The 12,158-nt window shown below is 45.2% G+C and overlaps 1 protein-coding gene across 28 annotated transcripts in view; it reads left to right on the top strand.

Moving 5' to 3' along the window:
- LOC139361190 (disco-interacting protein 2 homolog C-like) overlaps window positions 1-12,158 on the top strand; it is a 193,857-nt gene that overhangs the window by 62,182 nt on the left and 119,517 nt on the right. Inside the window, exon 1 of one of the 28 annotated variants that reach the window (XM_071089679.1) lies at window positions 331-1,258. The exons of the other annotated variants lie outside the window; for them this stretch is intronic. The gene's annotated coding sequence lies outside the window, so the exon portion shown is untranslated. Of the gene's footprint in view, window positions 1-330; window positions 1,259-12,158 lie in introns of those variants that run through there. 28 annotated transcript variants of the gene reach the window in all.

Here is a 12,158-nt window from a genome sequence, read left to right as displayed (position 1 = left end):
CTGTTTTTGGCTCACATCAATATTGGGCAGTGGTGTATGTTTGCTTTGGAGTGGTAGATCCGGTGGATTTTTGGCTTTGCCAACTCATTTAATGCCTGTTCTCCTAGGTGCTGGGACCCTCTCCTAAGTCGCCTGTTCTCCTAGGTGCTGGAGCCCTATCATAAGCCGCATGTTCTCCTAGGTGTTGTGACCCTATCATTAGCTGTGTGTTCTGCTAGGCTCTGGGACCCTATCGTAAACTGCTTGTGAGAGATCTCGGAGGTGCTGCTTATGAGGATCCGCTGCCTGACCTGAGGTGAAACAGTTGCAATTCAAAACCACCCCCCAGAAAAATTGTCTTCCATGAAACCCATCCCTGGTGCCAAAAAGGCTGGGGGACAGCTGGCCTACCGCGGGCTAAGATGTCAGTAGATTTTTGGACTTGGGCCTCAGTTGAAGAGGATTAGATTTTGAAAGGTGGGGTTTGAAGGCTTCTAAAGGGCAGGTTTTCATCTCCAGTGGGGCCTGGCCAGAACTGGGTAGAACTGACCCAGAAGCTGACAACTAGTCAGGCTGGCTCACTGCCTGTGTCCTGTGTGTGCAGCCTTGCTGTTTATTCAATTGTCTGGTGGTGGTGTGGATTCCATCCACAGCCTCAGAGTAGTGGAAGCCATTACTTCAAGGCTGACCTTATTTAACTTTATCAAAAAGACATGAAAATCATTTAGTATAAATCTTCCAGATACCTGTATCCTTTCTTTTCCCAGAGGCTTTTAAGTATTGCAACTTAAAAATCTTCAAAAATAACTTGAAAGGAAAACCTCTAAATATATTTTTGATGAGCACCCTTGACACCTTTAATATGTGAAGTAAATTCCCTTGACTTTTGTATTCCTAGAAACTCGTTCATGTTTGCAGATGACTTTGTATTTTGTCAACAGTGGCCACTGGTTGGTGACCATCAACACCTGCCGTGTATCATTTAGAAAGTTGGATGTGGATGTATTCACTTTTCAGACACACAAACACATGGGCTGTTTTTGGTTTTGATTTTTTTGGTTTTTTTTCTCCCCCCAGCTGAATTCACGAAAGGGAAACAAGCAGACAGAGTAAGTACCAGAAAGCGTCTAAGTGGCTGGGTGGGGGATCCTACTATGGTGTTGGATTGTGTTCTGCCAGACATCGCTCCTCGAAAAGCTGACCCTGAAACGGCTGGCATTGCCCTCACCCTGGGACATTCGTCTGTCTCACCAGAAAATGAAGAATCTGCCAGAGTACTGTGAGTCAAATTCAGTCAGAACTCGATTAACTAAGAGGCTTTGTCTCAAAGGCCAAAACATGAGGACACATTTTTAATTTTTAAGGAGTGCTTCATTGTGAGTCAGTTCTGATGTGTACTGCATTAGGAAACCTCTGAACTTCCACGGTCAGGCCCAGAACTCTGAGAGAAAGTGGTTGTGCCCTTCCCACTGTTTTTGTCACTAGCTGTATTGATTTCCTTAAAAACCCTTTTTATATGAGTTCTATTATAGTTTGAAAAAAATTCACTTAGGTAGAACTGGAAGCGTTTGCGCCGTGTTAATACTCATGACCCGTTCTGGGTCTCGGTGTATGTGTACTGTATAAATGTACATGTGTGTATGTGGTGTACACATACTACGTGTATTTCCACTGCATGTATTTACAGTGTATAGGTATGTACACTACATTTGTGTCGTACACACGTGCATGCTGTAGGCATGCATGTACATGTGTATATGTGTGTATCTACGGGGATGATTATATGCACACTAGTTGGACACCTATCTGTTCTACATGTGTACATACATGCATGTATTTAATGCCATATACATACCTGTGTACGTGCACCATGTGGGTATGTGCACATTATTTCTGCAGATGTATATATACATATGTGCACACAAGCATGCATGTACACTATGCACACTGAATAAACTTCTGGATATGTACACAATAATACGTATACATGCTGCATATGTACGTACACTATTGCATATGTGTATACGTTTTATACGTTAGTGTACTGATGTACATTGTATACATGTGCATATGTGTACACTGCACATGTGTATGCATGCTGTAGTGCACCTACGTACATTGGATAAGAATGTATGTTATATGCATGTGTATACATATAGCAAATAGCATACCTGTGTACATACGGATGTGCATGTGTATGCCATATACATGTACATACAGGTTATAGTATACCTGTGTACACTGTATGCATATAGACGTGTGTACATGCTCTGCATGTACATACATGTTAGCATACCTATGTACATTTGCTATATGGATGTGTGTATGCTCTATGCTTGTACACACGTAGTGAACTTGTTTGTACACTATATATATTTGGATGTGTGTACACTCTATGCATGTACCCTACATGGATCTGGATGTGTGTGCACTCTGTACGCACGTAGTGCACTTATGTACACTCCACGTATTCGGATGTGTGTAAGCTCTATGCAGGTACACGTGTTACAGTGTGCCATATACGTACGTTATGTGGATGTAAATGTGTGTGTGCGCTCTATGGCACCAGGAATAGGGCTCCCGCAGGGATCCAAGAACGCACCATCTCGCTGGCACCGGAGAGTGTAGGATGAAAACAGTTGTTTGTTACAACCTAGTTGAAATTTGGCAGGTTACTCTACCCTTTGCAACGATCTAGGAACAGTCACTTCATTGATGTGTGTGTTCCTGAAATCATAAACAGCTCTGTGAGGTGTGTCTCATCCCCAGACGAGAGAGGGAACCGAAACAACAATGACTCGGTCACTTAAGTGAGGTAGAACTAACACAGCAGCTGTCTAGCTTTCTGTATTATAACTTTGTCAGCAGCTCAATGAGAAATCGGCACTCATCAGGAAATGTGTCCACTTTCTACTGTTCTTTATTGGTGGCGTATTAACTGCCTCGTGTTATTCCTCACGATGTAGCAAAATCCCTCCTAGAGTTGTGAATATAAACAGTTCATGACAAATGTAGTATCTTCTTTGTAACATTGAAAACGATATGTAAGTTCATCTTCAGATATTGTTTGGAAGGATGAGAAGGAAGGTGTTTAGGACAAAAGAATAGAGAGCTTTCAAGTAAACAGGGAAAAGAAGGACTTTGTGCAAAATATTTCCAAATTTGGAATTTGAGAATACTAAATCTCACATCTAAGATCATAGGTAGTTTTTTTTTGGGGGGGGGGTTAAAATTAGTACTTGGTTTTCCATGCCTTTGGGAATTTCAGTCCTGATGGAGTATTGCAAGAATAATCTGATTTTTCAGAACAGAAGGGCAGTCTGTCTCAAAGGTAAATTCCAGGTTGTACCATAGAGAAATAGAAATTGCTGTCAACTTTCTGTAAGGTTCTTCAGTTCTTTCCTCTTCTGTGGTTAAAAAACCATCTCTGGGTTTAGTCTCAGCCAAGTTCCTCTTATGAGGTTGCCTTACATTTCGCACAGCTGTTGAGAGTCTTCATCATTCGTAGTTAACTTGTTAAAAGCAAAACCTTGTACTAGTTAGATCTGGGCACCTTGAAGGCAGGGCTCTGTTTTATATTTTTAATAAGCAGCAGGGTGATGGCAGGGCTAGGGCCCTTCATCCCATCATGCATTCCTCTGAGCTTTCAGAGCTCTCACTGCATGCTGAGTGGTGTTGGCTGTTTAGGGTTTAAATAGGAAGACGAGGCTCTGCGACTTGGGACGCTCTTACTACCTTCATAGAGAGCTTGGTGACAGTTCAGCATGACAGTTTGTGCCCCTGCTGTGTATACTTTGTTACGGCCTCACAGAAAGGGTATTGATTTAAACGTGACTAATTTCTTCATGTTTATTTTTGCCTTTATTCCTAGTTACAGTCCTGATAATTTTTCTTCCTTTAAAATCTTGCTAATGGTTAGTGAATTAGTGATAAACTATATTTACGTGTTCTCTAAATCTAGCGATTTAATTGGAGGTCATTCTTCTTGCACCATGTGTCAGTGCTATGTCAGGATGGCTCAGTTTTACATTGTCAAAGGATTAACTAGAGCAGGATGCAGCCTTACTGGAAATTGCTCGTTTGTGAAATACAGGCACTTTATTTTTTGTTATACTCGAGGTGTGTTCAAATGTAAACATTTTGAGCCGTGTTAGAAGGATATACAAGATTGTAATGAAGAAAGCAGCAACTTGATCAAGTACTAGCTAATGAATTTTATGTTTTAAGTATATGGACTGTGGACCTTGGCAATCAGTTCTCATCTTGACCTTTTATTGTTTTATTAGAATCTTGCTCTGTCACCCAGACTGGAAGGGTAGAGCCCAGGAGTACAATCTCCATTCACTGCAACCTCTACGTCACAGGTTCAAGCGATTCTTATGCCTCAGCCTCCCTAGTAGCTGGGGTTACAGGGTGTGTGCCACCATGTCTGGATAAATTATTTTTAGTAGAGATGGGGTTTTGCCATGTTGGCCAAGCTGGTCTGCAACTCCTGACCTCAAGTGATCCACCCACCTCAGCTTCCCAAAGTGCTGGGATTACAGGTCTGAGCCACCATCGCTGGCCTGACCTTCTGTTCTAATATTGGTTATTCAGTCTCGATGATAGCACCTGGTTGTATTAACTTGGGGTAGAAAGCACAATTGCAATGAATCTGGTTGTGTATATACGTGCTGACTTAGCGTTCATGGCAGCACTGTGAGGTGGGCATTGTTCCTGAAGGAAGGCCGATGGGCAAGTCGGGGCTTAGATACGGGACTTGTGGGCAATCACTGCTGTCCCATGGCTGAGATCAGGCCTGTCTGTCGCCTGTACCCTGAACTCTGAACACACAAACGAGCAACTGTCAAGAGTCGGTGCTCGAGTGTGATGTGGCCTGTGGTGTTTGCCTCGCAGCGCTGCTTTGGCTCGGGGCAACAGGGCAACAGCTCCCTCCCTCGTTCGGCTGCCTGGGAGTCCCAGGAGAACCCACTGATACCGTTTATAAATGCCGGACATCGAGCGTTCTCCTTGGTACCAGCACATCTGGAATTGGACAGCTCGGTTAGATTCTCGGCCAGCAAACCTGTACAAGAGTGTGTGAACTCTGCGTTTGCTTCGCCCGGACAAAGGTGAATTCGTGGTCACTACTGGATGGCAACAGGTGTGGCCTCAGGAGCAGCACGGAGACAGGCACCCGGGTGCAGGAAGAGCATCTGCAAGAGGGGGTGGGGAAGGTGACAGACACAGGCGCGAGTTTAGCTGTTACCGTGGATGGGGGGTGGTTGGGTAAGACCAGATTTTCTCATTGTTGCCCCTTTCTGAAAAAGACCCTGAATTGACTTCTCTGTGGCTCCTCGCGCCTCCTTGTCAGGTTGGAGGAGACTGCTCTCCTGGCTCAGGCCCTGCTTGCGGCATCACGGAAGCTGCTGTTGCTTGCCCTGCCCTCCCTGTGACGTCCTCTGTGCTGTTGTCCGGGAACAGTTCTGCCGAGCAAGCTTGGACTCTGCTCCCTTCTGCTCTTGGATTTCCTGTCTGGAAAGCTTGTGTTCTTTCCTGATTTTTGATGATGCTGAGCTATGTTTTTGCAAGGATCGCACGTGCCTATAGCAGGGAGAAGCCCCTTTGCAATTTTAACATCTTGACGCTCTCAAGCAGAGCTTGCTATCGAAGTTGACAGCCTCCTGTGTTTTTGTTTTGGCAGAAACTGAATTTCAGTCCTAGGACAGCTTCAGCACACTTGATCCTAGCTCTTCTCTCTCACTGCTCCCCTCGTGTGTGGCAGAAATCATATGCCCTGAAGTTTACCAGTCCCTTCATTTGAAAATCAGTTAGTGTATGTGATCCTCATGAGAATTTTACTTTTTATAAAAGCAATCGCAAAGACTGGGTTTTGCGAAACCAGTGTTTTATGTGTATATTAATTGCACTCACAATAAGCTTTGTCTTCTAAATATTTCATGTTTCAGATTAGCCCTGGAATCATGCCCTGGAGTAGTTTTGCTATTCCGCTTTTATTTTTGGCTAAGGTAAAGTTGAGAACATTGTGATATTAGATGTAGTGAGTCCTTTTAGTTTCTTCTATGTCTGTTTTCCTTTAAGCCAGAACCAGCAGACTGATACCAGTTTGTGAGCACCTGGCATCTCCCAGGCCTTTCCTGGGTCTTCCCTCCGCTGTCTTGTGGACAGGGCAGTCATTGGTGGAAGATGAACTTGAGAATCTGTGTGTGGAATTAAGTAAATGTCATAGCTCTCTTCTGTGACAAACTGAATGACATTAAGCCCAGTAAATTGTAACAGCAGACTTTGCACATACAAAGCATTGAACACCAGGAAGGTAACCAGGCTGCGATGCTTCTGGTCCTGCACAAGACCTCCGGTATCACAGCGCATTTAACATACTGGCAGCATTGAGTGTTTGAAAATGTTGTGTATGTACCATGTCTGTGATTTTCGAGGGCCTGGATAAACACCTCTGGTTATCGCAATCTTTATCAATGGGAGCTTAAGGTTAGTACTGGGGCAGACTGTGTTTTAAAGAATTAAGGTGTCTCGAGTATGTTTCAGTTTTCCCATGAAGAAGAAACATGTCAGCTGTTCTTTCCTAGACTGTGGCTATCACAGTGCCCCACCACGGTCGGTCACATGTTTACTTCCCCTCCATTTAACCGGGCTGGGCTTGGGCCAGAGTACTTCGGTTGTCAAATGTCATATGAGGCTGAGGAACTGTCTTCTGCTTCATCATTAGCTTATGGAAACACTGTTTTCCAAAGCATACTCTCCTTTATCATTTGTGTTTATATAAAATAATGGAATGGTTATTTTAACTGTGCAGTTTCCTATGTTTGGTTATTTAATTGCAGAAAGATAATGGTTTTATTTTGCTAAAATCTGTGCTAGGAATTGTGCAAAATCTTTGTGAAATGCCCAGTTTACTAGCTTAAGTTATAGATCTTTGTATAGAAAAGAAAAAGCCTATTGCTACAAGGAGCATTGTCTTTATCGATGCAAAAAGCTTTAAACTTATTGGCCGTGTAGTAGGTAAAAATGCATCAGAATGTGACGAAAATTGAGAAAAGCATTGAAGTTTTAAAATCTGCTCTGCAGTTTTCTTCAACTCCCTTGCAAGATACTTAATTTGAATAAAAGACAGAATAAAGTGTTCCCACTGAGGAAAGTGGCAGGAGGACTGTTTAGAATGTGTTCTGAATCTGAGCAGTCCTGCCACACTCGTCTGTGATGTGGTGGTGTCCATGGTGTCACTTTTACAGAACTTTAAGAATGCCTCTGTGAATAAAATACATTTTATTCTTAGTATTTCTGTTTTGAGTTTTGAGGTGTGTAAAACATGTTAATGGTTTCTTTCCCTTACAGAATTTGCTTGTTCTTTTTTTTTTTTTTTTTTTTTAAATGCCTACAAGACTCTGAAGCACATTAATCGCTTAAAAAGGAAAGAAAAAAAAAAGGGCCAGGCGTGATGGCTCACGCCTGTAATCCCAGGGCTTTGGGAGGCCGAGGCGGGTGGATTGCTTGAGCCTCGGAACTCGAGACCCAGGGAACCAGCCTGGGCAACCTGGTGAAATCCCATCTCTACGGAAAACACACAAATTAGCTGGGCATGATGGCTGCACACCTGTAGTCCCGGCTACTCCAGAGGCTGAAGAGAATCGCTTGAGCCTGGGAGGCGGACCTTGCAGTCAGTGGAGATCACGCCCCTGCTGTCAAGCCTTGACAGAGTTGGGACCCTGTCTGAAAAACAGCAACGTTCATAACGTATGGGTGAACTGCCCGGCTGCTCTGTCTAGAGTAGAATAAATCTAATTATGTTTTTGCCTTTTATTAGCATTGAAATTTTCTTAATTATCCCTTTGTTTTCATTACATTGTAGCAATATATTGCCGCTTAGAGTCTGGAACAAGTAGGCTTCTCTGGATCAGGTTCTTACTGGATGGCTAAAACTTAGAATGATTTTTCCCTTCCTTGGATGTGACTTATAGAACTTTGCCTTTTGAGGTGATGTGCTGCATTTGATAGCGGACACAGGAATGCCCGAAGAATTCACTTACAGGGCTAAAATATACGTGCTTTGTAGTGTTTCCCTCCTAGAATGAAAACGGTACCTCTCATTTGTGGGTCGATGATGCTATTTGCTGAAAACTTTTAAAATTTTATTTATTTTATTTTATTTTTTTCAGACGGAGTCTTGCTCTGTCGCCGAGGCTGGAGTGCAGTGGTGTGATCTTAGCTCTCTGCAAACTCCGCCTCCTGGCTTCACGCCATTCTCCTGCCTCAGCCTCCCGAGTACGTGGGACTACAGGTGCCCGCCAGCACGCCTGGCTAATTTTTTGTATTTTTGGTAGAGACGGGGGTTTCATCGTGTTAGCCAGGATGGTCTCGATCGCCTGACCTTGTGATCTGCCTGCCTCCTTCTTCCAAAGTTCTGGGATTACAAGCATAAACCGCCGCCCCCGGCCAAATACATGTTTGTTTACTGCCTCAGTCCTACGTTGGGTAGCCCTGTTCTTCGTCGAATATTCAGGGAGCGGGGGCATCTTGAGTCTTGAAAGGTGTGCTCTGCGAGATGGGAATCTTCCGGCTGCTTATTTAGGGAATCCTGCCGGCTGTCATTTACTGGAGAGCGCAGTTTCCTGGCTGCCCTGGTCTTTGAGGGGAGGGAGACTGAGGGGTCATTTTCCCACCTGGACCAATGTGTTTATTAAACCTGGTTTGTGTATCATTTGGATCTTTTTATGAAGGAAAAGCTACATCTGTGACTTTCAGATGAGTGGAAGTCATGTTAAAAAATATATATATATATATAAATATATATATATATAAATATATATATATATATATATATATATAGGCTACTATGGAGAAGTTTTGTTCTTGTGACCTGTGAATACAGTCACAGGAGAGCAGAATGTTCACGGTGTGGGTGCTTACAGTGTACATGCAGAGTCACATTCTTCACTAGTATTACGTTAAAAAGTGACAAATAAGAGAAAAATATTTTGCTCATTACAACGTCGGTAAGAAGCTGGCAGCACTCTTGTTTTTGGAGGGGTGTGAAGGGAATATTGAGAAAGTGTCATCAACATTAGACTCGCCCACTCTGCAAATCCTGTGCCAGCTGGAGTGAGGATCCCGTGATGGAAAGATGCACCCCTGTTCCCGGAAGGAGTTGAATCTTTGTAGCGCTCAGGACGCATGGTTCATCTCTATATAAAGGCAGAGTGTGAAACGCCGTGGAGGCTGAGAGAAGCGATGTGGTTAGCAAGTATGAGTGAGACGTTTGGGGCTTGTTAGCACCTGGCGTGTGTGCAGCAAGCTTTGCTATCTGCACATGTGTGATCCTTAGAACACTGGCGTCTGGAGCCATGGGGGCTGTCGAGGGCCCCAGCTCCCGGCGGGCTGAGGAGTTCCCTGTTACCACCAGGATAACCGTGATTTTTGAAGGCTGTCACTCAATCCCAAGTCCTGGAAGGGGGCTCCTTTCAGAGAGGAAAACACCCCTAGAGCCTCAGGCAGAATTCAGTGATTTTTCTTATAATGTTGCTTAGATTTCGCAAACATGAAACCAAGAACATATTTCAGAATGCTTATGGTTCTTTTGTAACCATGGAAACAAAGTAAGTTGCAGTCGATGGACAGTTTGCGGAAGCTGAACTGCCTACATCGTGAGCACGGCGCTCTCCCTACCGCCCTGGGCCTTGCTCCGGTTTTCTGGGGAGGCTTTGCAGGGCCTCTTGGCTGGGATACCTCTCTCATGTCCAATGTTGCTACCCCTGGTCACAGCCATACTGCTGGGCACCTGCGACGTGAGGTCACTGAGTGGACACGGAGCCGCGGGGCAGCAGTTGGTCAGGAGGTGGCATCCACATGGTCCGAAACAGGTTTCTGTTCATTAAGAATGATCATTGCAATAAAAACAGAGTGAAAGAAAACTCTACTGACCTGAGAATGCGTCCGCTGAGTTGCATAGGGAAGTGCAGTGAGGAAGGTGAGGGCTGAAAGGAAATGAGGGAGGGAGAGGAAAGGAGAGAAGGGAAGCGAAAGGGGGAGGGCGGATGGGAGTGAAGAGGGAGATGGAGGAGGAAGAAGAGAGAGGGCGGTGGGCAGGAGCCTGGGAAATGTGTCCCAGAGCCGGTTCCTGACCGTCGTGGGTGCGTCAGAGCTGATCTTCCAGGAGAGGTGGCCTGGGAGGGCTGACCCTTAGGAAGTGAGGGCCAGGGGGAGCTGATTTTTTGGCCCTCAGCGGGGCTGTTGTTGACCTGAGATACAGTCGATAGTTTTCCTGAAGAGATCGTCTGCACAGCCACCGTTTGCTGCCAGGTTGGAGACAGAAGTGCTCCTCCCCATGGATTCTTTCTAGTTTGTGGATTTTTCCCAGTTTACCTGAGCAGCCTGTCAGTGGAAATGTCGGGGATTACTAACATGTCTCCATTCTACAGAGCAGTCGACCAGCTTCCAATCCTGTAGTTGTTGGGGGCACCATTCCGGTCCTGTCAGTGCCGGCCCAGCGTGGAAGCCGCAGCCCGAGGCGCTGGGAAACCTGCGGGGCTCTCACTGCCAGGGTTCTGATGGGAATCGAGCGCTGGAAGAAAGATGTCCTTAGGGCAGAGCCTGGCGAGGAGGGGGTGCTGCTGTTGCAGCAGTACATGGAATTTCAAATGACAAATGAAACAAGCTTTTAATTATGACCAGAGCCCTATGCTCTGCGTTTCTTCAAATGGAAATGTTGTGCTGAAATGAAATTGCTGTTAATCGGTTGCCTCATGCAAGACGCAAGACGGAGGGCTGGGAGCAAAGTAGAACGTGGACTTATCTACAAAGCTTCCTCCTCTCAGACTATCATCAGCTGGATGGTGCTACACAGGAATATGTGAGAATTCGTGTGAGAAAGGTGATGGGTGCAGACCTGTGTGACCGGCAGGTGTGGGGGAGGTTTGAGAGAAGCTTTTGGCTGAAGTGATGTCAGATGCAGGAGCTGAAGTGTGATGTCTGTCTGGATGGAAGAGCACACACGCCTCTGGGCTGCGGGAAACAGATAAAGGAGGAGGTGGACAGACGTGAGTCGTGTCTTAGGAATGGTAGCAATTCAGGCAGACCCAGGATCAGGCTCCCACGGGGGAGGAGTGGATATCAGGACCCAGGGAGCGTGGGGTGGGGGTCATGCCCAGGCCTCTGCGGGTCTTGCTCTTGTGTCAGCAGGGCCCTGTGCTTGCCCTCCTTAAAACTTTCCTGATCCATAAAACGGGCACGACAAAATCCACCTTGTGACACTGAAGCTTAAATGAGATGATGTACATGGTGTCTTCCTTCCCTTCCTGACACATCCTAGACTCACAGCTATGGTAGCAGCGACAGACTGGATGGAATGCTGGAGCCCCCTTGCGCCTGGTGAAGCCACATGGATTTGTGCAGTGCTGGCGACTGTCTCTGAAAGCCTTTGGTCATGGCAGTGGCAGCCTGGAGTGGCTCCTGGCATACTTGAGTCTGTGGAGTGCAAGGTTGACTGGAGCTCCGGGGCCATTGATACTGTCCAGGGGTGAGCTGATGAGGCCCTAAAACATGGGGGGAAGGCCGAGAGGACTTGGCTGCCAGAAGCATTGTAGATTTCTGACTTCGAGAACTTGCTGACTTATGGACATAGGAAGGTAAACCCAGATGGCTCCAAAATTGTAAGTCCAGAAGAAAGGTGGGAGGGTACAATTGCTGACTAGGTCATGGTTGCCCTGTCCCTTTGTTTCTGGCCATCGTTTCTCCTCCCTCCCCCTGCCTTTGTGGGCTGGAGGGCCTGAGCCTGCACAGCGGTCTATTTCATGATGACAATGGCCGATTATTACCCTGCAGTAAGAAGTCTCTCCATTTTATTTGGCAGCAGTAGTTAAATAAATTTAAGGAGTGATGGTGTAGTAGTATTTGTTTTGTTTGTGCTTTTTTTTTTTTTTTTTTTTTTTTTTTTTTTTTTTTTAGTGTCATTTAACTGAATGTTATTTCCAATTTCACTGATCACTTTGAGAGGCCAAAACATGCTTTGATTTGTTATTTTGTGTTTGAGCTAGTTTATTGCCTCACAGGAATGCCAAGTATTCTGTTGTCACACATCATTAAGTATCTCAAATTGTGTTACTATAATACTTAGCTGAATTACCTCCCTTATTTTGGCTTTTAAAAATCTAAAATCTGTGTGAAAC

Source organism: Macaca nemestrina, assembly GCF_043159975.1.
Source record: "Macaca nemestrina isolate mMacNem1 chromosome 15 unlocalized genomic scaffold, mMacNem.hap1 SUPER_15_unloc_1, whole genome shotgun sequence".
In the NCBI taxonomy this organism is placed as follows: Eukaryota; Metazoa; Chordata; class Mammalia; order Primates; family Cercopithecidae; genus Macaca; species Macaca nemestrina.
This window is presented reverse-complemented; position numbering and strand designations above follow the sequence as displayed.